The sequence below is a fragment of the Rhinoderma darwinii genome, chromosome 5, assembly GCF_050947455.1.
Source record: "Rhinoderma darwinii isolate aRhiDar2 chromosome 5, aRhiDar2.hap1, whole genome shotgun sequence".
Lineage (NCBI taxonomy): Eukaryota > Metazoa > Chordata > Amphibia > Anura > Rhinodermatidae > Rhinoderma > Rhinoderma darwinii.
In genome coordinates, this window is record NC_134691.1 from 58,841,937 (window position 1) to 58,867,999 (window position 26,063).

At 51.9% G+C, this 26,063-nt stretch overlaps 22 non-coding genes and 5 pseudogenes across 22 annotated transcripts; all 27 read right to left on the bottom strand.

Annotated features, from left to right (window-relative positions):
- Positions 1–207: 207 nt before the first annotated feature.
- On the bottom strand, positions 208–326 carry LOC142654841 (5S ribosomal RNA). Its single transcript, XR_012849176.1, has one exon. It is a non-coding gene; the product is annotated as a 5S ribosomal RNA (ribosomal RNA).
- A 569-nt stretch (positions 327–895) lies between these two features.
- LOC142655026 (5S ribosomal RNA) lies at positions 896–1,015 on the bottom strand. The gene has a single exon (XR_012849352.1). It is a non-coding gene; the product is annotated as a 5S ribosomal RNA (ribosomal RNA).
- Positions 1,016–1,896: 881 nt separating this feature from the next.
- On the bottom strand, positions 1,897–2,015 carry LOC142653669 (5S ribosomal RNA). Its single transcript, XR_012848592.1, has one exon. It is a non-coding gene; the product is annotated as a 5S ribosomal RNA (ribosomal RNA).
- A 1,178-nt stretch (positions 2,016–3,193) lies between these two features.
- LOC142654896 (5S ribosomal RNA) lies at positions 3,194–3,322 on the bottom strand (annotated as a pseudogene).
- Positions 3,323–3,891: 569 nt separating this feature from the next.
- Positions 3,892–4,021, bottom strand: LOC142655080 (5S ribosomal RNA; annotated as a pseudogene).
- An 881-nt stretch (positions 4,022–4,902) lies between these two features.
- On the bottom strand, positions 4,903–5,011 carry LOC142655096 (5S ribosomal RNA; annotated as a pseudogene).
- A 1,119-nt stretch (positions 5,012–6,130) lies between these two features.
- On the bottom strand, positions 6,131–6,249 carry LOC142653681 (5S ribosomal RNA). Its single transcript, XR_012848603.1, has one exon. It is a non-coding gene; the product is annotated as a 5S ribosomal RNA (ribosomal RNA).
- A 569-nt stretch (positions 6,250–6,818) lies between these two features.
- Positions 6,819–6,938, bottom strand: LOC142655027 (5S ribosomal RNA). Its single transcript, XR_012849353.1, has one exon. It is a non-coding gene; the product is annotated as a 5S ribosomal RNA (ribosomal RNA).
- An 871-nt stretch (positions 6,939–7,809) lies between these two features.
- On the bottom strand, positions 7,810–7,918 carry LOC142655098 (5S ribosomal RNA; annotated as a pseudogene).
- Positions 7,919–9,037: 1,119 nt separating this feature from the next.
- Positions 9,038–9,156, bottom strand: LOC142653693 (5S ribosomal RNA). The gene has a single exon (XR_012848614.1). It is a non-coding gene; the product is annotated as a 5S ribosomal RNA (ribosomal RNA).
- Positions 9,157–9,725: 569 nt separating this feature from the next.
- On the bottom strand, positions 9,726–9,845 carry LOC142655028 (5S ribosomal RNA). Its single transcript, XR_012849354.1, has one exon. It is a non-coding gene; the product is annotated as a 5S ribosomal RNA (ribosomal RNA).
- Positions 9,846–10,716: 871 nt separating this feature from the next.
- Positions 10,717–10,835, bottom strand: LOC142653705 (5S ribosomal RNA). The gene has a single exon (XR_012848625.1). It is a non-coding gene; the product is annotated as a 5S ribosomal RNA (ribosomal RNA).
- A 1,165-nt stretch (positions 10,836–12,000) lies between these two features.
- Positions 12,001–12,119, bottom strand: LOC142654842 (5S ribosomal RNA). Its single transcript, XR_012849177.1, has one exon. It is a non-coding gene; the product is annotated as a 5S ribosomal RNA (ribosomal RNA).
- Positions 12,120–12,688: 569 nt separating this feature from the next.
- On the bottom strand, positions 12,689–12,808 carry LOC142655030 (5S ribosomal RNA). The gene has a single exon (XR_012849356.1). It is a non-coding gene; the product is annotated as a 5S ribosomal RNA (ribosomal RNA).
- Positions 12,809–13,689: 881 nt separating this feature from the next.
- LOC142653716 (5S ribosomal RNA) lies at positions 13,690–13,808 on the bottom strand. Its single transcript, XR_012848633.1, has one exon. It is a non-coding gene; the product is annotated as a 5S ribosomal RNA (ribosomal RNA).
- Positions 13,809–14,986: 1,178 nt separating this feature from the next.
- Positions 14,987–15,105, bottom strand: LOC142653727 (5S ribosomal RNA). Its single transcript, XR_012848644.1, has one exon. It is a non-coding gene; the product is annotated as a 5S ribosomal RNA (ribosomal RNA).
- Positions 15,106–15,674: 569 nt separating this feature from the next.
- LOC142655031 (5S ribosomal RNA) lies at positions 15,675–15,794 on the bottom strand. The gene has a single exon (XR_012849357.1). It is a non-coding gene; the product is annotated as a 5S ribosomal RNA (ribosomal RNA).
- Positions 15,795–16,675: 881 nt separating this feature from the next.
- Positions 16,676–16,794, bottom strand: LOC142653738 (5S ribosomal RNA). The gene has a single exon (XR_012848650.1). It is a non-coding gene; the product is annotated as a 5S ribosomal RNA (ribosomal RNA).
- Positions 16,795–17,972: 1,178 nt separating this feature from the next.
- On the bottom strand, positions 17,973–18,091 carry LOC142653751 (5S ribosomal RNA). Its single transcript, XR_012848652.1, has one exon. It is a non-coding gene; the product is annotated as a 5S ribosomal RNA (ribosomal RNA).
- Positions 18,092–18,660: 569 nt separating this feature from the next.
- Positions 18,661–18,780, bottom strand: LOC142655032 (5S ribosomal RNA). The gene has a single exon (XR_012849358.1). It is a non-coding gene; the product is annotated as a 5S ribosomal RNA (ribosomal RNA).
- An 881-nt stretch (positions 18,781–19,661) lies between these two features.
- On the bottom strand, positions 19,662–19,780 carry LOC142654892 (5S ribosomal RNA). Its single transcript, XR_012849225.1, has one exon. It is a non-coding gene; the product is annotated as a 5S ribosomal RNA (ribosomal RNA).
- Positions 19,781–20,945: 1,165 nt separating this feature from the next.
- LOC142654844 (5S ribosomal RNA) lies at positions 20,946–21,064 on the bottom strand. Its single transcript, XR_012849179.1, has one exon. It is a non-coding gene; the product is annotated as a 5S ribosomal RNA (ribosomal RNA).
- Positions 21,065–21,633: 569 nt separating this feature from the next.
- Positions 21,634–21,753, bottom strand: LOC142655033 (5S ribosomal RNA). The gene has a single exon (XR_012849359.1). It is a non-coding gene; the product is annotated as a 5S ribosomal RNA (ribosomal RNA).
- Positions 21,754–22,634: 881 nt separating this feature from the next.
- On the bottom strand, positions 22,635–22,743 carry LOC142655099 (5S ribosomal RNA; annotated as a pseudogene).
- Positions 22,744–23,862: 1,119 nt separating this feature from the next.
- Positions 23,863–23,981, bottom strand: LOC142653763 (5S ribosomal RNA). Its single transcript, XR_012848653.1, has one exon. It is a non-coding gene; the product is annotated as a 5S ribosomal RNA (ribosomal RNA).
- Positions 23,982–24,550: 569 nt separating this feature from the next.
- Positions 24,551–24,670, bottom strand: LOC142655034 (5S ribosomal RNA). Its single transcript, XR_012849360.1, has one exon. It is a non-coding gene; the product is annotated as a 5S ribosomal RNA (ribosomal RNA).
- Positions 24,671–25,541: 871 nt separating this feature from the next.
- On the bottom strand, positions 25,542–25,660 carry LOC142654883 (5S ribosomal RNA). The gene has a single exon (XR_012849216.1). It is a non-coding gene; the product is annotated as a 5S ribosomal RNA (ribosomal RNA).
- Positions 25,661–26,063: the final 403 nt, after the last annotated feature.

Below are 26,063 nucleotides of genomic sequence, written 5' to 3' on the forward strand. Positions count from 1 at the left end.
TCAGTCATTTTGCATTTTGGGAAAGCTGGGTAGCAACCTCTGGGCCCAAATGTGATGGATGAAATATTGGTTGTATAAAAAGCAAGAATTGAAAAGGGCAAGTGAGAGAAAGCAAATGAAAAGCGGTAAGTGTGCGGCTAAAAAAGTCAATGGGAAAAAGACATTGAGGACAGCGACCATTGCTTGTTGCAGCGAGGAAAAGCAAAAAGCCTACAGCACCTGGTATTCCCAGGCGGTCTCCCATCCAAGTACTAACCAGGCCTGACCCTGCTTAGCTTCCAAGATCAGACGAGATCGGGCGCATTCAGGGTGGTGTGGCCGTAGGCGGAGACAGGCCTCTCATTCACTCCTCTTCTACTTTCCAGTCTGGCTCTTGCCAGTGCTGAACACTGGGCCTATTTCTTCTATCCTTTGGCTTGATTTTTCGCTCGATTAACTGTCAGCAGCGTGGCACACCTAGGCGGCACACCTGGCCAGCCCCATGGCACCCACATGCCAAAGTCTCCTGCCTGTCGTTTTTCAAGGCCAAAGCAGGAAGTCAGCCCCTTTCCTCCTTCCTCACACTCGAGTCACCTAGTGGGCTGCATGCGCTGACCAACTGAAAGGGTCAGTTGCACAAACTTCTCTGCAGAGAGAGAAATTACTTCTGTTGGCCGACCGTCGGCTCAAGCCATCCCCTGGGCATCTGCTGAAAGCCTGGTCTCTTTTAACTCTATCATTTACATGTGTCAGGCTACAGGGGCAGTGAGGCCTTTTAGCTGGGGCACGCAGCTAGATAGTAGGCCGGTGCGGTCGCCTAGTGGTATGGCCGTTGGCAGCCACTGGGCCCAGAGCCGGAGATCCTGGAAGGATGGAAATGACAAAAACAGGAAGATACAGCCGAGAAAAAAAATACAGTCTACAGCACCCGGTATTCCCAGGAGGTCTCCCATCCAAGTACTGTCCGAGCCCGACCCCGCTTTGCTTCCGAGATCGGACGAGATCGGGCGTATTCAGGGTGGTGTGGCCGGTAGACGCAGCTGACCTCTTCTCCACCACCCTCATTTGTTCAAAGCCCAGTCAGCCTGGACCCGGCCGGCACGTGGCCAAATTGGTGCGTGCACCAAAGACTCGCCAGCAGGTAACGCTCACCTGCGGCACAGTGGCAGACGCCATTAGGAGCTCAGGGTGCGCACACATGAGCCCTCCATCCCTTTGACGAGCGTCGGTTGCCATTGCCAGCCGGGCATGGAAAAACGCAGCACGCCTAGAAACTTTCAGTCCATGGATACCGGCATAGCACCACTCCGGCCCAACAGGGGGCGGCTGTTTCCGAAGGACCAATGCGACGACCGCAAGGGCTGGCAGGGGGAATACAGCCGACAGGTGTTGTTGACTAATGTAACAGCTGCCACAGCAGTGCTGAGCAGCGGGTGTCTTTTAAAAAGCCTCAGTGCAGGCTTTTCGACAGGCTAACAATGGAATGAGGGTGTGAAAGAGAGAGCAAGCTCGGCCAGGAAGGTGGGATGGAGCCAGGTGTACGGGAAACAATTAGGGAAGGAGGTGAGCTGGTGGTGGTGAGTGATTGGAAGCGGCTTTCAGCGCGCTTCCCTTTCCTACGCTGCGTTGTCTGCAAACGTGTGCTGCTTTCGTGACGATGTCAGTCAGCCTGCAGGTTAACACTGAGTGCCCCCAGTCCTGCAAGGGGCGCTGTTACTATTGAAATTCAGCCTTGTATTAAAAGCAGTAATGCTGGTGGTGGCCACCATGCTGATAAGGAGGACAGGGATTTTGCGAGCATTCAAAAGCGCAAAAGAGAAAGCTCAGGAAAAGAAGCAAGTGTGCAGTTGAAAAAGTCAATGGGAAAAAGGCATTGAGGACAGCGACCATTGCTTGTTGCAGTGAGGAAAAGCAAAAAGCCTACAGCACCTGGTATTCCCAGGCGGTCTCCCATCCAAGTACTAACCAGGCCTGACCCTGCTTAGCTTCCGAGATCAGACGAGATCGGGCGCATTCAGGGTGGTGTGGCCGTAGGCAGAGACAGGCCTCTCACTCACTGCTCTTCTACTTCACAGCACGCCTCTTTCCAGGGCTCAACACTAGCCCCTTTCCATTTTCTTCACTTTTATATCCCTTAAAGTGAAGCTAAACCTGAAAAATAAAATACATTTTAAAAAAACATTCAAAACAAAAAACAAATAGATGAATGACTACACTTGTAAAAAGGTCCCCTAGAAATGAGTCTGCTGCAGAAACAAGCAGTTTGCCTGAAATCTAGCAGACCAAGAGGGAGTCCTTTCCTTCCTCTCAGCCTCCTCCATGTGCGGCTGGAGACCTGCTGCTATGAGCAGTGTGCACCAGCATGGCCTCACTGCTGAGACGTTCTTTTTGGGCCAAGGGGGCGGGGCTTAGTCTCCATTCACTCCAATGGAGTGTGTAAGCTGGCCAATGCTGAAGGACCTGAAACAGGGCAGCTCCAAGGCAACGATTGCACCTGCAATTGGTGACTTTTATATGTTTGCTGTTTTCTTTTACTTTACCTTGGGCTACTGTGGGCGGCTACTGTGGGCGGCTACATACTTGTTTGCAGCGTTTTGTCTTGCAACTGTGGAAAAACATATATATTCTGCCCTTTTGACACAAACGCAGCAAAAAGCCAGAGAAAATGCACCTCGTGAACGTACCCTTGCATTGTGCAAGTTACCCAGCTTTGCCAGGCTCCTGAAAGGCAAATCGGCCCAGTTGTGCCACAATTTGGGGGGATTGATGTGAGTAGAAATGGCTTTTAGCAGATCGCTATTACAGCTTGGCGTGGCACGTTAGCCAGCTGCTTTCCCAGGACTCTGAAGGCAAATGTGCCCAGCTATGCTGCAGTGTGGAGGATTGATCACTGGCAAACTAGGCAGGGCTCTTCACGCCCCAGCTTTCCCAGGCTCAGGACTTGCAAATGGGACTAATTATGCTGCCATATGAGAGGTGGGCATTTATCAGTGCATGACTAGGCAGGTCAGTCATTTTGCATTTTGGGAAAGCTGGGTAGCAACCTCTGGGCCCAAATGTGATGGATGAAATATTGGTTGTATAAAAAGCAAGAATTGAAAAGGGCAAGTGAGAGAAAGCAAATGAAAAGCGGTAAGTGTGCGGCTAAAAAAGTCAATGGGAAAAAGACATTGAGGACAGCGACCATTGCTTGTTGCAGCGAGGAAAAGCAAAAAGCCTACAGCACCTGGTATTCCCAGGCGGTCTCCCATCCAAGTACTAACCAGGCCTGACCCTGCTTAGCTTCCGAGATCAGACGAGATCAGACGAGATCGGGCGCATTCAGGGTGGTGTGGCCGTAGGCGGAGACAGGCCTCTCATTCACTGCTCTTCTACTTTCCAGTCTGGCTCTTGCCAGTGCTGAACACTGGGCCTATTTCTTCTATCCTTTGGCTTGATTTTTCGCTCGATTAACTGTCAGCAGCGTGGCACACCTAGGCGGCACACCTGGCCAGCCCCATGGCACCCACATGCCAAAGTCTCCTGCCTGTCGTTTTTCAAGGCCAAAGCAGGAAGTCAGCCCCTTTCCTCCTTCCTCACACTCGAGTCACCTAGTGGGCTGCATGCGCTGACCAACTGAAAGGGTCAGTTGCACAAACTTCTCTGCAGAGAGAGAAATTACTTCTGTTGGCCGACCGTCGGCTCAAGCCATCCCCTGGGCATCTGCTGAAAGCCTGGTCTCTTTTAACTCTATCATTTACATGTGTCAGGCTACAGGGGCAGTGAGGCCTTTTAGCTGGGGCACGCAGCTAGATAGTAGGCCGGTGCGGTCGCCTAGTGGTATGGCCGTTGGCAGCCACTGGGCCCAGAGCCGGAGATCCTGGAAGGATGGAAATGACAAAAACAGGAAGATACAGCCGAGAAAAAAAATACAGTCTACAGCACCCGGTATTCCCAGGAGGTCTCCCATCCAAGTACTGTCCGAGCCCGACCCCGCTTTGCTTCCGAGATCGGACGAGATCGGACGAGATCGGGCGTATTCAGGGTGGTGTGGCCGGTAGACGCAGCTGACCTCTTCTCCACCACCCTCATTTGTTCAAAGCCCAGTCAGCCTGGCCCTGGCCGGCACGTGGCCAAATTGGTGCGTGCACCAAAGACTCGCCAGCAGGTAACGCTCACCTGCGGCACAGTGGCAGACGCCATTAGGAGCTCAGGGTGCGCACACATGAGCCCTCCATCCCTTTGACGAGCGTCGGTTGCCATTGCCAGCCGGGCATGGAAAAACGCAGCACGCCTAGAAACTTTCAGTCCATGGATACCGGCATAGCACCACTCCGGCCCAACAGGGGGCGGCTGTTTCCGAAGGACCAATGCGACGACCGCAAGGGCTGGCAGGGGGAATACAGCCGACAGGTGTTGTTGACTAATGAAACAGCTGCCACAGCAGTGCTGAGCAGCGGGTGTCTTTTAAAAAGCCTCAGTGCAGGCTTTTCGACAGGCTAACAATGGAATGAGGGTGTGAAAGAGAGAGCAAGCTCGGCCAGGAAGGTGGGATGGAGCCAGGTGTACGGGAAACAATTAGGGAAGGAGGTGAGCTGGTGGTGGTGAGTGATTGGAAGCGGCTTTCAGCGCGCTTCCCTTTCCTACGCTGCGTTGTCTGCAAACGTGTGCTGCTTTCGTGACGATGTCAGTCAGCCTGCAGGTTAACACTGAGTGCCCCCAGTCCTGCAAGGGGCGCTGTTACTATTGAAATTCAGCCTTGTATTAAAAGCAGTAATGCTGGTGGTGGCCACCATGCTGATAAGGAGGACAGGGATTTTGCGAGCATTCAAAAGCGCAAAAGAGAAAGCTCAGGAAAAGAAGCAAGTGTGCAGTTGAAAAAGTCAATGGGAAAAAGGCATTGAGGACAGCGACCATTGCTTGTTGCAGTGAGGAAAAGCAAAAAGCCTACAGCACCTGGTATTCCCAGGCGGTCTCCCATCCAAGTACTAACCAGGCCTGACCCTGCTTAGCTTCCGAGATCAGACGCATTCAGGGTGGTGTGGCCGTAGGCAGAGACAGGCCTCTCACTCACTGCTCTTCTACTTCACAGCACGCCTTTTTCCAGGGCTCAACACTAGCCCCTTTCCATTTTCTTCACTTTTATATCCCTTAAAGTGAAGCTAAACCTGAAAAATAAAATACATTTTAAAAAAACATTCAAAACAAAAAACAAATAGATGTATGACTACACTTGTAAAAAGGTCCCCTAGAAATGAGTCTGCTGCAGCCTCCTCCATGTGCGGCTGGAGACCTGCTGCTATGAGCAGTGTGCACCAGCATGGCCTCACTGCTGAGACGTTCTTTTTGGGCCAAGGGGGCGGGGCTTAGTCTCCATTCACTCCAATGGAGTGTGTAAGCTGGCCAATGCTGAAGGACCTGAAACAGGGCAGCTCCAAGGCAACGATTGCACCTGCAATTGGTGACTTTTATATGTTTGCTGTTTTCTTTTACTTTACCTTGGGCTACTGTGGGCGGCTACTGTGGGCGGCTACATACTTGTTTGCAGCGTTTTGTCTTGCAACTGTGGAAAAACATATATATTCTGCCCTTTTGACACAAACGCAGCAAAAAGCCAGAGAAAATGCACCTCGTGAACGTACCCTTGCATTGTGCAAGTTACCCAGCTTTGCCAGGCTCCTGAAAGGCAAATCGGCCCAGTTGTGCCACAATTTGGGGGGATTGATGTGAGTAGAAATGGCTTTTAGCAGATCGCTATTACAGCTTGGCGTGGCACGTTAGCCAGCTGCTTTCCCAGGACTCTGAAGGCAAATGTGCCCAGCTATGCTGCAGTGTGGAGGATTGATCACTGGCAAACTAGGCAGGGCTCTTCACGCCCCAGCTTTCCCAGGCTCAGGACTTGCAAATGGGACTAATTATGCTGCCATATGAGAGGTGGGCATTTATCAGTGCATGACTAGGCAGGTCAGTCATTTTGCATTTTGGGAAAGCTGGGTAGCAACCTCTGGGCCCAAATGTGATGGATGAAATATTGGTTGTATAAAAAGCAAGAATTGAAAAGGGCAAGTGAGAGAAAGCAAATGAAAAGCGGTAAGTGTGCGGCTAAAAAAGTCAATGGGAAAAAGACATTGAGGACAGCGACCATTGCTTGTTGCAGCGAGGAAAAGCAAAAAGCCTACAGCACCTGGTATTCCCAGGCGGTCTCCCATCCAAGTACTAACCAGGCCTGACCCTGCTTAGCTTCCGAGATCAGACGAGATCGGGCGCATTCAGGGTGGTGTGGCCGTAGGCGGAGACAGGCCTCTCATTCACTGCTCTTCTACTTTCCAGTCTGGCTCTTGCCAGTGCTGAACACTGGGCCTATTTCTTCTATCCTTTGGCTTGATTTTTCGCTCGATTAACTGTCAGCAGCGTGGCACACCTAGGCGGCACACCTGGCCAGCCCCATGGCACCCACATGCCAAAGTCTCCTGCCTGTCGTTTTTCAAGGCCAAAGCAGGAAGTCAGCCCCTTTCCTCCTTCCTCACACTCGAGTCACCTAGTGGGCTGCATGCGCTGACCAACTGAAAGGGTCAGTTGCACAAACTTCTCTGCAGAGAGAGAAATTACTTCTGTTGGCCGACCGTCGGCTCAAGCCATCCCCTGGGCATCTGCTGAAAGCCTGGTCTCTTTTAACTCTATCATTTACATGTGTCAGGCTACAGGGGCAGTGAGGCCTTTTAGCTGGGGCACGCAGCTAGATAGCAGGCCGGTGCGGTCGCCTAGTGGTATGGCCGTTGGCAGCCACTGGGCCCAGAGCCGGAGATCCTGGAAGGATGGAAATGACAAAAACAGGAAGATACAGCCGAGAAAAAAAATACAGTCTACAGCACCCGGTATTCCCAGGAGGTCTCCCATCCAAGTACTGTCCGAGCCCGACCCCGCTTTGCTTCCGAGATCGGACGAGATCGGGCGTATTCAGGGTGGTGTGGCCGGTAGACGCAGCTGACCTCTTCTCCACCACCCTCATTTGTTCAAAGCCCAGTCAGCCTGGCCCTGGCCGGCACGTGGCCAAATTGGTGCGTGCACCAAAGACTCGCCAGCAGGTAACGCTCACCTGCGGCACAGTGGCAGACGCCATTAGGAGCTCAGGGTGCGCACACATGAGCCCTCCATCCCTTTGACGAGCGTCGGTTGCCATTGCCAGCCGGGCATGGAAAAACGCAGCACGCCTAGAAACTTTCAGTCCATGGATACCGGCATAGCACCACTCCGGCCCAACAGGGGGCGGCTGTTTCCGAAGGACCAATGCGACGACCGCAGGGGGAATACAGCCGACAGGTGTTGTTGACTAATGAAACAGCTGCCACAGCAGTGCTGAGCAGCGGGTGTCTTTTAAAAAGCCTCAGTGCAGGCTTTTCGACAGGCTAACAATGGAATGAGGGTGTGAAAGAGAGAGCAAGCTCGGCCAGGAAGGTGGGATGGAGCCAGGTGTACGGGAAACAATTAGGGAAGGAGGTGAGCTGGTGGTGGTGAATGATTGGAAGCGGCTTTCAGCGCGCTTCCCTTTCCTACGCTGCGTTGTCTGCAAACGTGTGCTGCATTCGTGACGCTGTCAGTCAGCCTGCAGGTTAACACTGAGTGCCCCCAGTCCTGCAAGGGGCGCTGTTACTATTGAAATTCAGCCTCGTATTAAAAGCAGTAATGCTGGTGGTGGCCACCATGCTGATAAGGAGGACAGGGATTTTGCGAGCATTCAAAAGCGCAAAAGAGAAAGCTCAGGAAAAGAAGCAAGTGTGCAGTTGAAAAAGTCAATGGGAAAAAGGCATTGAGGACAGCGACCATTGCTTGTTGCAGTGAGGAAAAGCAAAAAGCCTACAGCACCTGGTATTCCCAGGCGGTCTCCCATCCAAGTACTAACCAGGCCTGACCCTGCTTAGCTTCCGAGATCAGACGCATTCAGGGTGGTGTGGCCGTAGGCAGAGACAGGCCTCTCACTCACTGCTCTTCTACTTCACAGCACGCCTTTTTCCAGGGCTCAACACTAGCCCCTTTCCATTTTCTTCACTTTTATATCCCTTAAAGTGAAGCTAAACCTGAAAAATAAAATACATTTTAAAAAAACATTCAAAACAAAAAACAAATAGATGTATGACTACACTTGTAAAAAGGTCCCCTAGAAATGAGTCTGCTGCAGCCTCCTCCATGTGCGGCTGGAGACCTGCTGCTATGAGCAGTGTGCACCAGCATGGCCTCACTGCTGAGACGTTCTTTTTGGGCCAAGGGGGCGGGGCTTAGTCTCCATTCACTCCAATGGAGTGTGTAAGCTGGCCAATGCTGAAGGACCTGAAACAGGGCAGCTCCAAGGCAACGATTGCACCTGCAATTGGTGACTTTTATATGTTTGCTGTTTTCTTTTACTTTACCTTGGGCTACTGTGGGCGGCTACTGTGGGCGGCTACATACTTGTTTGCAGCGTTTTGTCTTGCAACTGTGGAAAAACATATATATTCTGCCCTTTTGACACAAACGCAGCAAAAAGCCAGAGAAAATGCACCTCGTGAACGTACCCTTGCATTGTGCAAGTTACCCAGCTTTGCCAGGCTCCTGAAAGGCAAATCGGCCCAGTTGTGCCACAATTTGGGGGGATTGATGTGAGTAGAAATGGCTTTTAGCAGATCGCTATTACAGCTTGGCGTGGCACGTTAGCCAGCTGCTTTCCCAGGACTCTGAAGGCAAATGTGCCCAGCTATGCTGCAGTGTGGAGGATTGATCACTGGCAAACTAGGCAGGGCTCTTCACGCCCCAGCTTTCCCAGGCTCAGGACTTGCAAATGGGACTAATTATGCTGCCATATGAGAGGTGGGCATTTATCAGTGCATGACTAGGCAGGTCAGTCATTTTGCATTTTGGGAAAGCTGGGTAGCAACCTCTGGGCCCAAATGTGATGGATGAAATATTGGTTGTATAAAAAGCAAGAATTGAAAAGGGCAAGTGAGAGAAAGCAAATGAAAAGCGGTAAGTGTGCGGCTAAAAAAGTCAATGGGAAAAAGACATTGAGGACAGCGACCATTGCTTGTTGCAGCGAGGAAAAGCAAAAAGCCTACAGCACCTGGTATTCCCAGGCGGTCTCCCATCCAAGTACTAACCAGGCCTGACCCTGCTTAGCTTCCGAGATCAGACGAGATCGGGCGCATTCAGGGTGGTGTGGCCGTAGGCGGAGACAGGCCTCTCATTCACTGCTCTTCTACTTTCCAGTCTGGCTCTTGCCAGTGCTGAACACTGGGCCTATTTCTTCTATCCTTTGGCTTGATTTTTCGCTCGATTAACTGTCAGCAGCGTGGCACACCTAGGCGGCACACCTGGCCAGCCCCATGGCACCCACATGCCAAAGTCTCCTGCCTGTCGTTTTTCAAGGCCAAAGCAGGAAGTCAGCCCCTTTCCTCCTTCCTCACACTCGAGTCACCTAGTGGGCTGCATGCGCTGACCAACTGAAAGGGTCAGTTGCACAAACTTCTCTGCAGAGAGAGAAATTACTTCTGTTGGCCGACCGTCGGCTCAAGCCATCCCCTGGGCATCTGCTGAAAGCCTGGTCTCTTTTAACTCTATCATTTACATGTGTCAGGCTACAGGGGCAGTGAGGCCTTTTAGCTGGGGCACGCAGCTAGATAGCAGGCCGGTGCGGTCGCCTAGTGGTATGGCCGTTGGCAGCCACTGGGCCCAGAGCCGGAGATCCTGGAAGGATGGAAATGACAAAAACAGGAAGATACAGCCGAGAAAAAAAATACAGTCTACAGCACCCGGTATTCCCAGGAGGTCTCCCATCCAAGTACTGTCCGAGCCCGACCCCGCTTTGCTTCCGAGATCGGACGAGATCGGGCGTATTCAGGGTGGTGTGGCCGGTAGACGCAGCTGACCTCTTCTCCACCACCCTCATTTGTTCAAAGCCCAGTCAGCCTGGCCCTGGCCGGCACGTGGCCAAATTGGTGCGTGCACCAAAGACTCGCCAGCAGGTAACGCTCACCTGCGGCACAGTGGCAGACGCCATTAGGAGCTCAGGGTGCGCACACATGAGCCCTCCATCCCTTTGACGAGCGTCGGTTGCCATTGCCAGCCGGGCATGGAAAAACGCAGCACGCCTAGAAACTTTCAGTCCATGGATACCGGCATAGCACCACTCCGGCCCAACAGGGGGCGGCTGTTTCCGAAGGACCAATGCGACGACCGCAGGGGGAATACAGCCGACAGGTGTTGTTGACTAATGAAACAGCTGCCACAGCAGTGCTGAGCAGCGGGTGTCTTTTAAAAAGCCTCAGTGCAGGCTTTTCGACAGGCTAACAATGGAATGAGGGTGTGAAAGAGAGAGCAAGCTCGGCCAGGAAGGTGGGATGGAGCCAGGTGTACGGGAAACAATTAGGGAAGGAGGTGAGCTGGTGGTGGTGAATGATTGGAAGCGGCTTTCAGCGCGCTTCCCTTTCCTACGCTGCGTTGTCTGCAAACGTGTGCTGCATTCGTGACGCTGTCAGTCAGCCTGCAGGTTAACACTGAGTGCCCCCAGTCCTGCAAGGGGCGCTGTTACTATTGAAATTCAGCCTCGTATTAAAAGCAGTAATGCTGGTGGTGGCCACCATGCTGATAAGGAGGACAGGGATTTTGCGAGCATTCAAAAGCGCAAAAGAGAAAGCTCAGGAAAAGAAGCAAGTGTGCAGTTGAAAAAGTCAATGGGAAAAAGGCATTGAGGACAGCGACCATTGCTTGTTGCAGTGAGGAAAAGCAAAAAGCCTACAGCACCTGGTATTCCCAGGCGGTCTCCCATCCAAGTACTAACCAGGCCTGACCCTGCTTAGCTTCCGAGATCAGACGAGATCGGGCGCATTCAGGGTGGTGTGGCCGTAGGCAGAGACAGGCCTCTCACTCACTGCTCTTCTACTTCACAGCACGCCTCTTTCCAGGGCTCAACACTAGCCCCTTTCCATCTTCTTCACTTTTATATCCCTTAAAGTGAAGCTAAACCTGAAAAATAAAATACATTTAAAAAAAACATTCAAAACAAAAAACAAATAGATGTATGACTACACTTGTAAAAAGGTCCCCTAGAAATGAGTCTGCTGCAGAAACAAGCAGTTTGCCTGAAATCTAGCAGACCAAGAGGGAGTCCTTTCCTTCCTCTCAGCCTCCTCCATGTGCGGCTGGAGACCTGCTGCTATGAGCAGTGTGCACCAGCATGGCCTCACTGCTGAGACGTTCTTTTTGGGCCAAGGGGGCGGGGCTTAGTCTCCATTCACTCCAATGGAGTGTGTAAGCTGGCCAATGCTGAAGGACCTGAAACAGGGCAGCTCCAAGGCAACGATTGCACCTGCAATGGGTGACTTTTATATGTTTGCTGTTTTCTTTTACTTTACCTTGGGCTACTGTGGGCGGCTACATACTTGTTTGCAGCGTTTTGTCTTGCAACTGTGGAAAAACATATATATTCTGCCCTTTTGACACAAACGCAGCAAAAAGCCAGAGAAAATGCACCTCGTGAACGTACCCTTGCATTGTGCAAGTTACCCAGCTTTGCCAGGCTCCTGAAAGGCAAATCGGCCCAGTTGTGCCACAATTTGGGGGGATTGATGTGAGTAGAAATGGCTTTTAGCAGATCGCTATTACAGCTTGGCGTGGCACGTTAGCCAGCTGCTTTCCCAGGACTCTGAAGGCAAATGTGCCCAGCTATGCTGCAGTGTGGAGGATTGATCACTGGCAAACTAGGCAGGGCTCTTCACGCCCCAGCTTTCCCAGGCTCAGGACTTGCAAATGGGACTAATTATGCTGCCATATGAGAGGTGGGCATTTATCAGTGCATGACTAGGCAGGTCAGTCATTTTGCATTTTGGGAAAGCTGGGTAGCAACCTCTGGGCCCAAATGTGATGGATGAAATATTGGTTGTATAAAAAGCAAGAATTGAAAAGGGCAAGTGAGAGAAAGCAAATGAAAAGCGGTAAGTGTGCGGCTAAAAAAGTCAATGGGAAAAAGACATTGAGGACAGCGACCATTGCTTGTTGCAGCGAGGAAAAGCAAAAAGCCTACAGCACCTGGTATTCCCAGGCGGTCTCCCATCCAAGTACTAACCAGGCCTGACCCTGCTTAGCTTCCAAGATCAGACGAGATCGGGCGCATTCAGGGTGGTGTGGCCGTAGGCGGAGACAGGCCTCTCATTCACTGCTCTTCTACTTTCCAGTCTGGCTCTTGCCAGTGCTGAACACTGGGCCTATTTCTTCTATCCTTTGGCTTGATTTTTCGCTCGATTAACTGTCAGCAGCGTGGCACACCTAGGCGGCACACCTGGCCAGCCCCATGGCACCCACATGCCAAAGTCTCCTGCCTGTCGTTTTTCAAGGCCAAAGCAGGAAGTCAGCCCCTTTCCTCCTTCCTCACACTCGAGTCACCTAGTGGGCTGCATGCGCTGACCAACTGAAAGGGTCAGTTGCACAAACTTCTCTGCAGAGAGAGAAATTACTTCTGTTGGCCGACCGTCGGCTCAAGCCATCCCCTGGGCATCTGCTGAAAGCCTGGTCTCTTTTAACTCTATCATTTACATGTGTCAGGCTACAGGGGCAGTGAGGCCTTTTAGCTGGGGCACGCAGCTAGATAGTAGGCCGGTGCGGTCGCCTAGTGGTATGGCCGTTGGCAGCCACTGGGCCCAGAGCCGGAGATCCTGGAAGGATGGAAATGACAAAAACAGGAAGATACAGCCGAGAAAAAAAATACAGTCTACAGCACCCGGTATTCCCAGGAGGTCTCCCATCCAAGTACTGTCCGAGCCCGACCCCGCTTTGCTTCCGAGATCGGACGAGATCGGGCGTATTCAGGGTGGTGTGGCCGGTAGACGCAGCTGACCTCTTCTCCACCACCCTCATTTGTTCAAAGCCCAGTCAGCCTGGCCCTGGCCGGCACGTGGCCAAATTGGTGCGTGCACCAAAGACTCGCCAGCAGGTAACGCTCACCTGCGGCACAGTGGCAGACGCCATTAGGAGCTCAGGGTGCGCACACATGAGCCCTCCATCCCTTTGACGAGCGTCGGTTGCCATTGCCAGCCGGGCATGGAAAAACGCAGCACGCCTAGAAACTTTCAGTCCATGGATACCGGCATAGCACCACTCCGGCCCAACAGGGGGCGGCTGTTTCCGAAGGACCAATGCGACGACCGCAAGGGCTGGCAGGGGGAATACAGCCGACAGGTGTTGTTGACTAATGAAACAGCTGCCACAGCAGTGATGAGCAGCGGGTGTCTTTTAAAAAGCCTCAGTGCAGGCTTTTCGACAGGCTAACAATGGAATGAGGGTGTGAAAGAGAGAGCAAGCTCGGCCAGGAAGGTGGGATGGAGCCAGGTGTACGGGAAACAATTAGGGAAGGAGGTGAGCTGGTGGTGGTGAGTGATTGGAAGCGGCTTTCAGCGCGCTTCCCTTTCCTACGCTGCGTTGTCTGCAAACGTGTGCTGCTTTCGTGACGATGTCAGTCAGCCTGCAGGTTAACACTGAGTGCCCCCAGTCCTGCAAGGGGCGCTGTTACTATTGAAATTCAGCCTTGTATTAAAAGCAGTAATGCTGGTGGTGGCCACCATGCTGATAAGGAGGACAGGGATTTTGCGAGCATTCAAAAGCGCAAAAGAGAAAGCTCAGGAAAAGAAGCAAGTGTGCAGTTGAAAAAGTCAATGGGAAAAAGGCATTGAGGACAGCGACCATTGCTTGTTGCAGTGAGGAAAAGCAAAAAGCCTACAGCACCTGGTATTCCCAGGCGGTCTCCCATCCAAGTACTAACCAGGCCTGACCCTGCTTAGCTTCCGAGATCAGACGAGATCGGGCGCATTCAGGGTGGTGTGGCCGTAGGCAGAGACAGGCCTCTCACTCACTGCTCTTCTACTTCACAGCACGCCTCTTTCCAGGGCTCAACACTAGCCCCTTTCCATTTTCTTCACTTTTATATCCCTTAAAGTGAAGCTAAACCTGAAAAATAAAATACATTTTAAAAAAACATTCAAAACAAAAAACAAATAGATGTATGACTACACTTGTAAAAAGGTCCCCTAGAAATGAGTCTGCTGCAGAAACAAGCAGTTTGCCTGAAATCTAGCAGACCAAGAGGGAGTCCTTTCCTTCCTCTCAGCCTCCTCCATGTGCGGCTGGAGACCTGCTGCTATGAGCAGTGTGCACCAGCATGGCCTCACTGCTGAGACGTTCTTTTTGGGCCAAGGGGGCGGGGCTTAGTCTCCATTCACTCCAATGGAGTGTGTAAGCTGGCCAATGCTGAAGGACCTGAAACAGGGCAGCTCCAAGGCAACGATTGCACCTGCAATTGGTGACTTTTATATGTTTGCTGTTTTCTTTTACTTTACCTTGGGCTACTGTGGGCGGCTACTGTGGGCGGCTACATACTTGTTTGCAGCGTTTTGTCTTGCAACTGTGGAAAAACATATATATTCTGCCCTTTTGACACAAACGCAGCAAAAAGCCAGAGAAAATGCACCTCGTGAACGTACCCTTGCATTGTGCAAGTTACCCAGCTTTGCCAGGCTCCTGAAAGGCAAATCGGCCCAGTTGTGCCACAATTTGGGGGGATTGATGTGAGTAGAAATGGCTTTTAGCAGATCGCTATTACAGCTTGGCGTGGCACGTTAGCCAGCTGCTTTCCCAGGACTCTGAAGGCAAATGTGCCCAGCTATGCTGCAGTGTGGAGGATTGATCACTGGCAAACTAGGCAGGGCTCTTCACGCCCCAGCTTTCCCAGGCTCAGGACTTGCAAATGGGACTAATTATGCTGCCATATGAGAGGTGGGCATTTATCAGTGCATGACTAGGCAGGTCAGTCATTTTGCATTTTGGGAAAGCTGGGTAGCAACCTCTGGGCCCAAATGTGATGGATGAAATATTGGTTGTATAAAAAGCAAGAATTGAAAAGGGCAAGTGAGAGAAAGCAAATGAAAAGCGGTAAGTGTGCGGCTAAAAAAGTCAATGGGAAAAAGACATTGAGGACAGCGACCATTGCTTGTTGCAGCGAGGAAAAGCAAAAAGCCTACAGCACCTGGTATTCCCAGGCGGTCTCCCATCCAAGTACTAACCAGGCCTGACCCTGCTTAGCTTCCGAGATCAGACGAGATCGGGCGCATTCAGGGTGGTGTGGCCGTAGGCGGAGACAGGTCTCTCATTCACTGCTCTTCTACTTTCCAGTCTGGCTCTTGCCAGTGCTGAACACTGGGCCTATTTCTTCTATCCTTTGGCTTGATTTTTCGCTCGATTAACTGTCAGCAGCGTGGCACACCTAGGCGGCACACCTGGCCAGCCCCATGGCACCCACATGCCAAAGTCTCCTGCCTGTCGTTTTTCAAGGCCAAAGCAGGAAGTCAGCCCCTTTCCTCCTTCCTCACACTCGAGTCACCTAGTGGGCTGCATGCGCTGACCAACTGAAAGGGTCAGTTGCACAAACTTCTCTGCAGAGAGAGAAATTACTTCTGTTGGCCGACCGTCGGCTCAAGCCATCCCCTGGGCATCTGCTGAAAGCCTGGTCTCTTTTAACTCTATCATTTACATGTGTCAGGCTACAGGGGCAGTGAGGCCTTTTAGCTGGGGCACGCAGCTAGATAGTAGGCCGGTGCGGTCGCCTAGTGGTATGGCCGTTGGCAGCCACTGGGCCCAGAGCCGGAGATCCTGGAAGGATGGAAATGACAAAAACAGGAAGATACAGCCGAGAAAAAAAATACAGTCTACAGCACCCGGTATTCCCAGGAGGTCTCCCATCCAAGTACTGTCCGAGCCCGACCCCGCTTTGCTTCCGAGATCGGACGAGATCGGGCGTATTCAGGGTGGTGTGGCCGGTAGACGCAGCTGACCTCTTCTCCACCACCCTCATTTGTTCAAAGCCCAGTCAGCCTGGCCCTGGCCGGCACGTGGCCAAATTGGTGCGTGCACCAAAGACTCGCCAGCAGGTAACGCTCACCTGCGGCACAGTGGCAGACGCCATTAGGAGCTCAGGGTGCGCACACATGAGCCCTCCATCCCTTTGACGAGCGTCGGTTGCCATTGCCAGCCGGGCATGGAAAAACGCAGCACGCCTAGAAACTTTCAGTCCATGGATACCGGCATAGCACCACTCCGGCCCAACAGGGGGCGGCTGTTTCCGAAGGACCAATGCGACGACCGCAAGGGCTGGCAGAGGGAATACAGCCGACAGGTGTTGTTGACTAATGAAACAGCTGCCACAGCAGTGATGAGCAGCGGGTGTCTTTTAAAAAGCCTCAGTGCAGGCTTTTCGACAGGCTAACAATGGAATGAGGGTGTGAAAGAGAGAGCAAGCTCGGCCAGGAAGGTGGGATGGAGCCAGGTGTACGGGAAACAATTAGGGAAGGAGGTGAGCTGGTGGTGGTGAGTGATTGGAAGCGGCTTTCAGCGCGCTTCCCTTTCCTACGCTGCGTTGTCTGCAAACGTGTGCTGCTTTCGTGACGATGTCAGTCAGCCTGCAGGTTAACACTGAGTGCCCCCAGTCCTGCAAGGGGCGCTGTTACTATTGAAATTCAGCCTTGTATTAAAAGCAGTAATGCTGGTGGTGGCCACCATGCTGATAAGGAGGACAGGGATTTTGCGAGCATTCAAAAGCGCAAAAGAGAAAGCTCAGGAAAAGAAGCAAGTGTGCAGTTGAAAAAGTCAATGGGAAAAAGGCATTGAGGACAGCGACCATTGCTTGTTGCAGTGAGGAAAAGCAAAAAGCCTACAGCACCTGGTATTCCCAGGCGGTCTCCCATCCAAGTACTAACCAGGCCTGACCCTGCTTAGCTTCCGAGATCAGACGAGATCGGGCGCATTCAGGGTGGTGTGGCCGTAGGCAGAGACAGGCCTCTCACTCACTGCTCTTCTACTTCACAGCACGCCTCTTTCCAGGGCTCAACACTAGCCCCTTTCCATTTTCTTCACTTTTATATCCCTTAAAGTGAAGCTAAACCTGAAAAATAAAATACATTTAAAAAAAACATTCAAAACAAAAAACAAATAGATGTATGACTACACTTGTAAAAAGGTCCCCTAGAAATGAGTCTGCTGCAGAAACAAGCAGTTTGCCTGAAATCTAGCAGACCAAGAGGGAGTCCTTTCCTTCCTCTCAGCCTCCTCCATGTGCGGCTGGAGACCTGCTGCTATGAGCAGTGTGCACCAGCATGGCCTCACTGCTGAGACGTTCTTTTTGGGCCAAGGGGGCGGGGCTTAGTCTCCATTCACTCCAATGGAGTGTGTAAGCTGGCCAATGCTGAAGGACCTGAAACAGGGCAGCTCCAAGGCAACGATTGCACCTGCAATTGGTGACTTTTATATGTTTGCTGTTTTCTTTTACTTTACCTTGGGCTACTGTGGGCGGCTACTGTGGGCGGCTACATACTTGTTTGCAGCGTTTTGTCTTGCAACTGTGGAAAAACATATATATTCTGCCCTTTTGACACAAACGCAGCAAAAAGCCAGAGAAAATGCACCTCGTGAACGTACCCTTGCATTGTGCAAGTTACCCAGCTTTGCCAGGCTCCTGAAAGGCAAATCGGCCCAGTTGTGCCACAATTTGGGGGGATTGATGTGAGTAGAAATGGCTTTTAGCAGATCGCTATTACAGCTTGGCGTGGCACGTTAGCCAGCTGCTTTCCCAGGACTCTGAAGGCAAATGTGCCCAGCTATGCTGCAGTGTGGAGGATTGATCACTGGCAAACTAGGCAGGGCTCTTCACGCCCCAGCTTTCCCAGGCTCAGGACTTGCAAATGGGACTAATTATGCTGCCATATGAGAGGTGGGCATTTATCAGTGCATGACTAGGCAGGTCAGTCATTTTGCATTTTGGGAAAGCTGGGTAGCAACCTCTGGGCCCAAATGTGATGGATGAAATATTGGTTGTATAAAAAGCAAGAATTGAAAAGGGCAAGTGAGAGAAAGCAAATGAAAAGCGGTAAGTGTGCGGCTAAAAAAGTCAATGGGAAAAAGACATTGAGGACAGCGACCATTGCTTGTTGCAGCGAGGAAAAGCAAAAAGCCTACAGCACCTGGTATTCCCAGGCGGTCTCCCATCCAAGTACTAACCAGGCCTGACCCTGCTTAGCTTCCGAGATCAGACGAGATCGGGCGCATTCAGGGTGGTGTGGCCGTAGGCGGAGACAGGTCTCTCATTCACTGCTCTTCTACTTTCCAGTCTGGCTCTTGCCAGTGCTGAACACTGGGCCTATTTCTTCTATCCTTTGGCTTGATTTTTCGCTCGATTAACTGTCAGCAGCGTGGCACACCTAGGCGGCACACCTGGCCAGCCCCATGGCACCCACATGCCAAAGTCTCCTGCCTGTCGTTTTTCAAGGCCAAAGCAGGAAGTCAGCCCCTTTCCTCCTTCCTCACACTCGAGTCACCTAGTGGGCTGCATGCGCTGACCAACTGAAAGGGTCAGTTGCACAAACTTCTCTGCAGAGAGAGAAATTACTTCTGTTGGCCGACCGTCGGCTCAAGCCATCCCCTGGGCATCTGCTGAAAGCCTGGTCTCTTTTAACTCTATCATTTACATGTGTCAGGCTACAGGGGCAGTGAGGCCTTTTAGCTGGGGCACGCAGCTAGATAGTAGGCCGGTGCGGTCGCCTAGTGGTATGGCCGTTGGCAGCCACTGGGCCCAGAGCCGGAGATCCTGGAAGGATGGAAATGACAAAAACAGGAAGATACAGCCGAGAAAAAAAATACAGTCTACAGCACCCGGTATTCCCAGGAGGTCTCCCATCCAAGTACTGTCCGAGCCCGACCCCGCTTTGCTTCCGAGATCGGACGAGATCGGGCGTATTCAGGGTGGTGTGGCCGGTAGACGCAGCTGACCTCTTCTCCACCACCCTCATTTGTTCAAAGCCCAGTCAGCCTGGCCCTGGCCGGCACGTGGCCAAATTGGTGCGTGCACCAAAGACTCGCCAGCAGGTAACGCTCACCTGCGGCACAGTGGCAGACGCCATTAGGAGCTCAGGGTGCGCACACATGAGCCCTCCATCCCTTTGACGAGCGTCGGTTGCCATTGCCAGCCGGGCATGGAAAAACGCAGCACGCCTAGAAACTTTCAGTCCATGGATACCGGCATAGCACCACTCCGGCCCAACAGGGGGCGGCTGTTTCCGAAGGACCAATGCGACGACCGCAAGGGCTGGCAGAGGGAATACAGCCGACAGGTGTTGTTGACTAATGAAACAGCTGCCACAGCAGTGATGAGCAGCGGGTGTCTTTTAAAAAGCCTCAGTGCAGGCTTTTCGACAGGCTAACAATGGAATGAGGGTGTGAAAGAGAGAGCAAGCTCGGCCAGGAAGGTGGGATGGAGCCAGGTGTACGGGAAACAATTAGGGAAGGAGGTGAGCTGGTGGTGGTGAATGATTGGAAGCGGCTTTCAGCGCGCTTCCCTTTCCTACGCTGCGTTGTCTGCAAACGTGTGCTGCATTCGTGACGCTGTCAGTCAGCCTGCAGGTTAACACTGAGTGCCCCCAGTCCTGCAAGGGGCGCTGTTACTATTGAAATTCAGCCTCGTATTAAAAGCAGTAATGCTGGTGGTGGCCACCATGCTGATAAGGAGGACAGGGATTTTGCGAGCATTCAAAAGCGCAAAAGAGAAAGCTCAGGAAAAGAAGCAAGTGTGCAGTTGAAAAAGTCAATGGGAAAAAGGCATTGAGGACAGCGACCATTGCTTGTTGCAGTGAGGAAAAGCAAAAAGCCTACAGCACCTGGTATTCCCAGGCGGTCTCCCATCCAAGTACTAACCAGGCCTGACGCTGCTTAGCTTCCGAGATCAGACGAAATCGGGCGCATTCAGGGTGGTGTGGCCGTAGGCAGAGAAAGGCCTCTCACTCACTGCTCTTCTACTTCACAGCACGCCTCTTTCCAGGGCTCAACACTAGCCCCTTTCCATTTTCTTCACTTTTATATCTCTTAAAGTGAAGCTAAACCTGAAAAATAAAATACATTTAAAAAAAACATTCAAAACAAAAAACAAATAGATGTATGACTACACTTGTAAAAAGGTCCCCTAGAAATGAGTCTGCTGCAGAAACAAGCAGTTTGCCTGACATCTAGCAGACCAAGAGGGAGTCCTTTCCTTCCTCTCAGCCTCCTCCATGTGCGGCTGGAGACCTGCTGCTATGAGCAGTGTGCACCAGCATGGCCTCACTGCTGAGACGTTCTTTTTGGGCCAAGGGGGCGGGGCTTAGTCTCCATTCACTCCAATGGAGTGTGTAAGCTGGCCAATGCTGAAGGACCTGAAACAGGGCAGCTCCAAGGCAACGATTGCACCTGCAATGGGTGACTTTTATATGTTTGCTGTTTTCTTTTACTTTACCTTGGGCTACTGTGGGCGGCTACATACTTGTTTGCAGCGTTTTGTCTTGCAACTGTGGAAAAACATATATATTCTGCCCTTTTGACACAAACGCAGCAAAAAGCCAGAGAAAATGCACCTCGTGAACGTACCCTTGCATTGTGCAAGTTACCCAGCTTTGCCAGGCTCCTGAAAGGCAAATCGGCCCAGTTGTGCCACAATTTGGGGGGATTGATGTGAGTAGAAATGGCTTTTAGCAGATCGCTATTACAGCTTGGCGTGGCACGTTAGCCAGCTGCTTTCCCAGGACTCTGAAGGCAAATGTGCCCAGCTATGCTGCAGTGTGGAGGATTGATCACTGGCAAACTAGGCAGGGCTCTTCACGCCCCAGCTTTCCCAGGCTCAGGACTTGCAAATGGGACTAATTATGCTGCCATATGAGAGGTGGGCATTTATCAGTGCATGACTAGGCAGGTCAGTCATTTTGCATTTTGGGAAAGCTGGGTAGCAACCTCTGGGCCCAAATGTGATGGATGAAATATTGGTTGTATAAAAAGCAAGAATTGAAAAGGGCAAGTGAGAGAAAGCAAATGAAAAGCGGTAAGTGTGCGGCTAAAAAAGTCAATGGGAAAAAGACATTGAGGACAGCGACCATTGCTTGTTGCAGCGAGGAAAAGCAAAAAGCCTACAGCACCTGGTATTCCCAGGCGGTCTCCCATCCAAGTACTAACCAGGCCTGACCCTGCTTAGCTTCCAAGATCAGACGAGATCGGGCGCATTCAGGGTGGTGTGGCCGTAGGCGGAGACAGGCCTCTCATTCACTGCTCTTCTACTTTCCAGTCTGGCTCTTGCCAGTGCTGAACACTGGGCCTATTTCTTCTATCCTTTGGCTTGATTTTTCGCTCGATTAACTGTCAGCAGCGTGGCACACCTAGGCGGCACACCTGGCCAGCCCCATGGCACCCACATGCCAAAGTCTCCTGCCTGTCGTTTTTCAAGGCCAAAGCAGGAAGTCAGCCCCTTTCCTCCTTCCTCACACTCGAGTCACCTAGTGGGCTGCATGCACTGACCAACTGAAAGGGTCAGTTGCACAAACTTCTCTGCAGAGAGAGAAATTACTTCTGTTGGCCGACCGTCGGCTCAAGCCATCCCCTGGGCATCTGCTGAAAGCCTGGTCTCTTTTAACTCTATCATTTACATGTGTCAGGCTACAGGGGCAGTGAGGCCTTTTAGCTGGGGCACGCAGCTAGATAGTAGGCCGGTGCGGTCGCCTAGTGGTATGGCCGTTGGCAGCCACTGGGCCCAGAGCCGGAGATCCTGGAAGGATGGAAATGACAAAAACAGGAAGATACAGCCGAGAAAAAAAATACAGTCTACAGCACCCGGTATTCCCAGGAGGTCTCCCATCCAAGTACTGTCCGAGCCCGACCCCGCTTTGCTTCCGAGATCGGACGAGATCGGGCGTATTCAGGGTGGTGTGGCCGGTAGACGCAGCTGACCTCTTCTCCACCACCCTCATTTGTTCAAAGCCCAGTCAGCCTGGCCCTGGCCGGCACGTGGCCAAATTGGTGCGTGCACCAAAGACTCGCCAGCAGGTAACGCTCACCTGCGGCACAGTGGCAGACGCCATTAGGAGCTCAGGGTGCGCACACATGAGCCCTCCATCCCTTTGACGAGCGTCGGTTGCCATTGCCAGCCGGGCATGGAAAAACGCAGCACGCCTAGAAACTTTCAGTCCATGGATACCGGCATAGCACCACTCCGGCCCAACAGGGGGCGGCTGTTTCCGAAGGACCAATGCGACGACCGCAAGGGCTGGCAGGGGGAATACAGCCGACAGGTGTTGTTGACTAATGAAACAGCTGCCACAGCAGTGCTGAGCAGCGGGTGTCTTTTAAAAAGCCTCAGTGCAGGCTTTTCGACAGGCTAACAATGGAATGAGGGTGTGAAAGAGAGAGCAAGCTCGGCCAGGAAGGTGGGATGGAGCCAGGTGTACGGGAAACAATTAGGGAAGGATGTGAGCTGGTGGTGGTGAGTGATTGGAAGCGGCTTTCAGCGCGCTTCCCTTTCCTACGCTGCGTTGTCTGCAAACGTGTGCTGCTTTCGTGACGATGTCAGTCAGCCTGCAGGTTAACACTGAGTGCCCCCAGTCCTGCAAGGGGCGCTGTTACTATTGAAATTCAGCCTTGTATTAAAAGCAGTAATGCTGGTGGTGGCCACCATGCTGATAAGGAGGACAGGGATTTTGCGAGCATTCAAAAGCGCAAAAGAGAAAGTTCAGGAAAAGAAGCAAGTGTGCAGTTGAAAAAGTCAATGGGAAAAAGGCATTGAGGACAGCGACCATTGCTTGTTGCAGTGAGGAAAAGCAAAAAGCCTACAGCACCTGGTATTCCCAGGCGGTCTCCCATCCAAGTACTAACCAGGCCTGACCCTGCTTAGCTTCCGAGATCAGACGCATTCAGGGTGGTGTGGCCGTAGGCAGAGACAGGCCTCTCACTCACTGCTCTTCTACTTCACAGCACGCCTTTTTCCAGGGCTCAACACTAGCCCCTTTCCATTTTCTTCACTTTTATATCCCTTAAAGTGAAGCTAAACCTGAAAAATAAAATACATTTTAAAAAAACATTCAAAACAAAAAACAAATAGATGTATGACTACACTTGTAAAAAGGTCCCCTAGAAATGAGTCTGCTGCAGCCTCCTCCATGTGCGGCTGGAGACCTGCTGCTATGAGCAGTGTGCACCAGCATGGCCTCACTGCTGAGACGTTCTTTTTGGGCCAAGGGGGCGGGGCTTAGTCTCCATTCACTCCAATGGAGTGTGTAAGCTGGCCAATGCTGAAGGACCTGAAACAGGGCAGCTCCAAGGCAACGATTGCACCTGCAATTGGTGACTTTTATATGTTTGCTGTTTTCTTTTACTTTACCTTGGGCTACTGTGGGCGGCTACTGTGGGCGGCTACATACTTGTTTGCAGCGTTTTGTCTTGCAACTGTGGAAAAACATATATATTCTGCCCTTTTGACACAAACGCAGCAAAAAGCCAGAGAAAATGCACCTCGTGAACGTACCCTTGCATTGTGCAAGTTACCCAGCTTTGCCAGGCTCCTGAAAGGCAAATCGGCCCAGTTGTGCCACAATTTGGGGGGATTGATGTGAGTAGAAATGGCTTTTAGCAGATCGCTATTACAGCTTGGCGTGGCACGTTAGCCAGCTGCTTTCCCAGGACTCTGAAGGCAAATGTGCCCAGCTATGCTGCAGTGTGGAGGATTGATCACTGGCAAACTAGGCAGGGCTCTTCACGCCCCAGCTTTCCCAGGCTCAGGACTTGCAAATGGGACTAATTATGCTGCCATATGAGAGGTGGGCATTTATCAGTGCATGACTAGGCAGGTCAGTCATTTTGCATTTTGGGAAAGCTGGGTAGCAACCTCTGGGCCCAAATGTGATGGATGAAATATTGGTTGTATAAAAAGCAAGAATTGAAAAGGGCAAGTGAGAGAAAGCAAATGAAAAGCGGTAAGTGTGCGGCTAAAAAAGTCAATGGGAAAAAGACATTGAGGACAGCGACCATTGCTTGTTGCAGCGAGGAAAAGCAAAAAGCCTACAGCACCTGGTATTCCCAGGCGGTCTCCCATCCAAGTACTAACCAGGCCTGACCCTGCTTAGCTTCCGAGATCAGACGAGATCGGGCGCATTCAGGGTGGTGTGGCCGTAGGCGGAGACAGGCCTCTCATTCACTGCTCTTCTACTTTCCAGTCTGGCTCTTGCCAGTGCTGAACACTGGGCCTATTTCTTCTATCCTTTGGCTTGATTTTTCGCTCGATTAACTGTCAGCAGCGTGGCACACCTAGGCGGCACACCTGGCCAGCCCCATGGCACCCACATGCCAAAGTCTCCTGCCTGTCGTTTTTCAAGGCCAAAGCAGGAAGTCAGCCCCTTTCCTCCTTCCTCACACTCGAGTCACCTAGTGGGCTGCATGCGCTGACCAACTGAAAGGGTCAGTTGCACAAACTTCTCTGCAGAGAGAGAAATTACTTCTGTTGGCCGACCGTCGGCTCAAGCCATCCCCTGGGCATCTGCTGAAAGCCTGGTCTCTTTTAACTCTATCATTTACATGTGTCAGGCTACAGGGGCAGTGAGGCCTTTTAGCTGGGGCACGCAGCTAGATAGCAGGCCGGTGCGGTCGCCTAGTGGTATGGCCGTTGGCAGCCACTGGGCCCAGAGCCGGAGATCCTGGAAGGATGGAAATGACAAAAACAGGAAGATACAGCCGAGAAAAAAAATACAGTCTACAGCACCCGGTATTCCCAGGAGGTCTCCCATCCAAGTACTGTCCGAGCCCGACCCCGCTTTGCTTCCGAGATCGGACGAGATCGGGCGTATTCAGGGTGGTGTGGCCGGTAGACGCAGCTGACCTCTTCTCCACCACCCTCATTTGTTCAAAGCCCAGTCAGCCTGGCCCTGGCCGGCACGTGGCCAAATTGGTGCGTGCACCAAAGACTCGCCAGCAGGTAACGCTCACCTGCGGCACAGTGGCAGACGCCATTAGGAGCTCAGGGTGCGCACACATGAGCCCTCCATCCCTTTGACGAGCGTCGGTTGCCATTGCCAGCCGGGCATGGAAAAACGCAGCACGCCTAGAAACTTTCAGTCCATGGATACCGGCATAGCACCACTCCGGCCCAACAGGGGGCGGCTGTTTCCGAAGGACCAATGCGACGACCGCAGGGGGAATACAGCCGACAGGTGTTGTTGACTAATGAAACAGCTGCCACAGCAGTGCTGAGCAGCGGGTGTCTTTTAAAAAGCCTCAGTGCAGGCTTTTCGACAGGCTAACAATGGAATGAGGGTGTGAAAGAGAGAGCAAGCTCGGCCAGGAAGGTGGGATGGAGCCAGGTGTACGGGAAACAATTAGGGAAGGAGGTGAGCTGGTGGTGGTGAATGATTGGAAGCGGCTTTCAGCGCGCTTCCCTTTCCTACGCTGCGTTGTCTGCAAACGTGTGCTGCATTCGTGACGCTGTCAGTCAGCCTGCAGGTTAACACTGAGTGCCCCCAGTCCTGCAAGGGGCGCTGTTACTATTGAAATTCAGCCTCGTATTAAAAGCAGTAATGCTGGTGGTGGCCACCATGCTGATAAGGAGGACAGGGATTTTGCGAGCATTCAAAAGCGCAAAAGAGAAAGCTCAGGAAAAGAAGCAAGTGTGCAGTTGAAAAAGTCAATGGGAAAAAGGCATTGAGGACAGCGACCATTGCTTGTTGCAGTGAGGAAAAGCAAAAAGCCTACAGCACCTGGTATTCCCAGGCGGTCTCCCATCCAAGTACTAACCAGGCCTGACGCTGCTTAGCTTCCGAGATCAGACGAGATCGGGCGCATTCAGGGTGGTGTGGCCGTAGGCAGAGAAAGGCCTCTCACTCACTGCTCTTCTACTTCACAGCACGCCTCTTTCCAGGGCTCAACACTAGCCCCTTTCCATTTTCTTCACTTTTATATCCCTTAAAGTGAAGCTAAACCTGAAAAATAAAATACATTTTAAAAAAACATTCAAAACAAAAAACAAATAGATGTATGACTACACTTGTAAAAAGGTCCCCTAGAAATGAGTCTGCTGCAGAAACAAGCAGTTTGCCTGAAATCTAGCAGACCAAGAGGGAGTCCTTTCCTTCCTCTCAGCCTCCTCCATGTGCGGCTGGAGACCTGCTGCTATGAGCAGTGTGCACCAGCATGGCCTCACTGCTGAGACGTTCTTTTTGGGCCAAGGGGGCGGGGCTTAGTCTCCATTCACTCCAATGGAGTGTGTA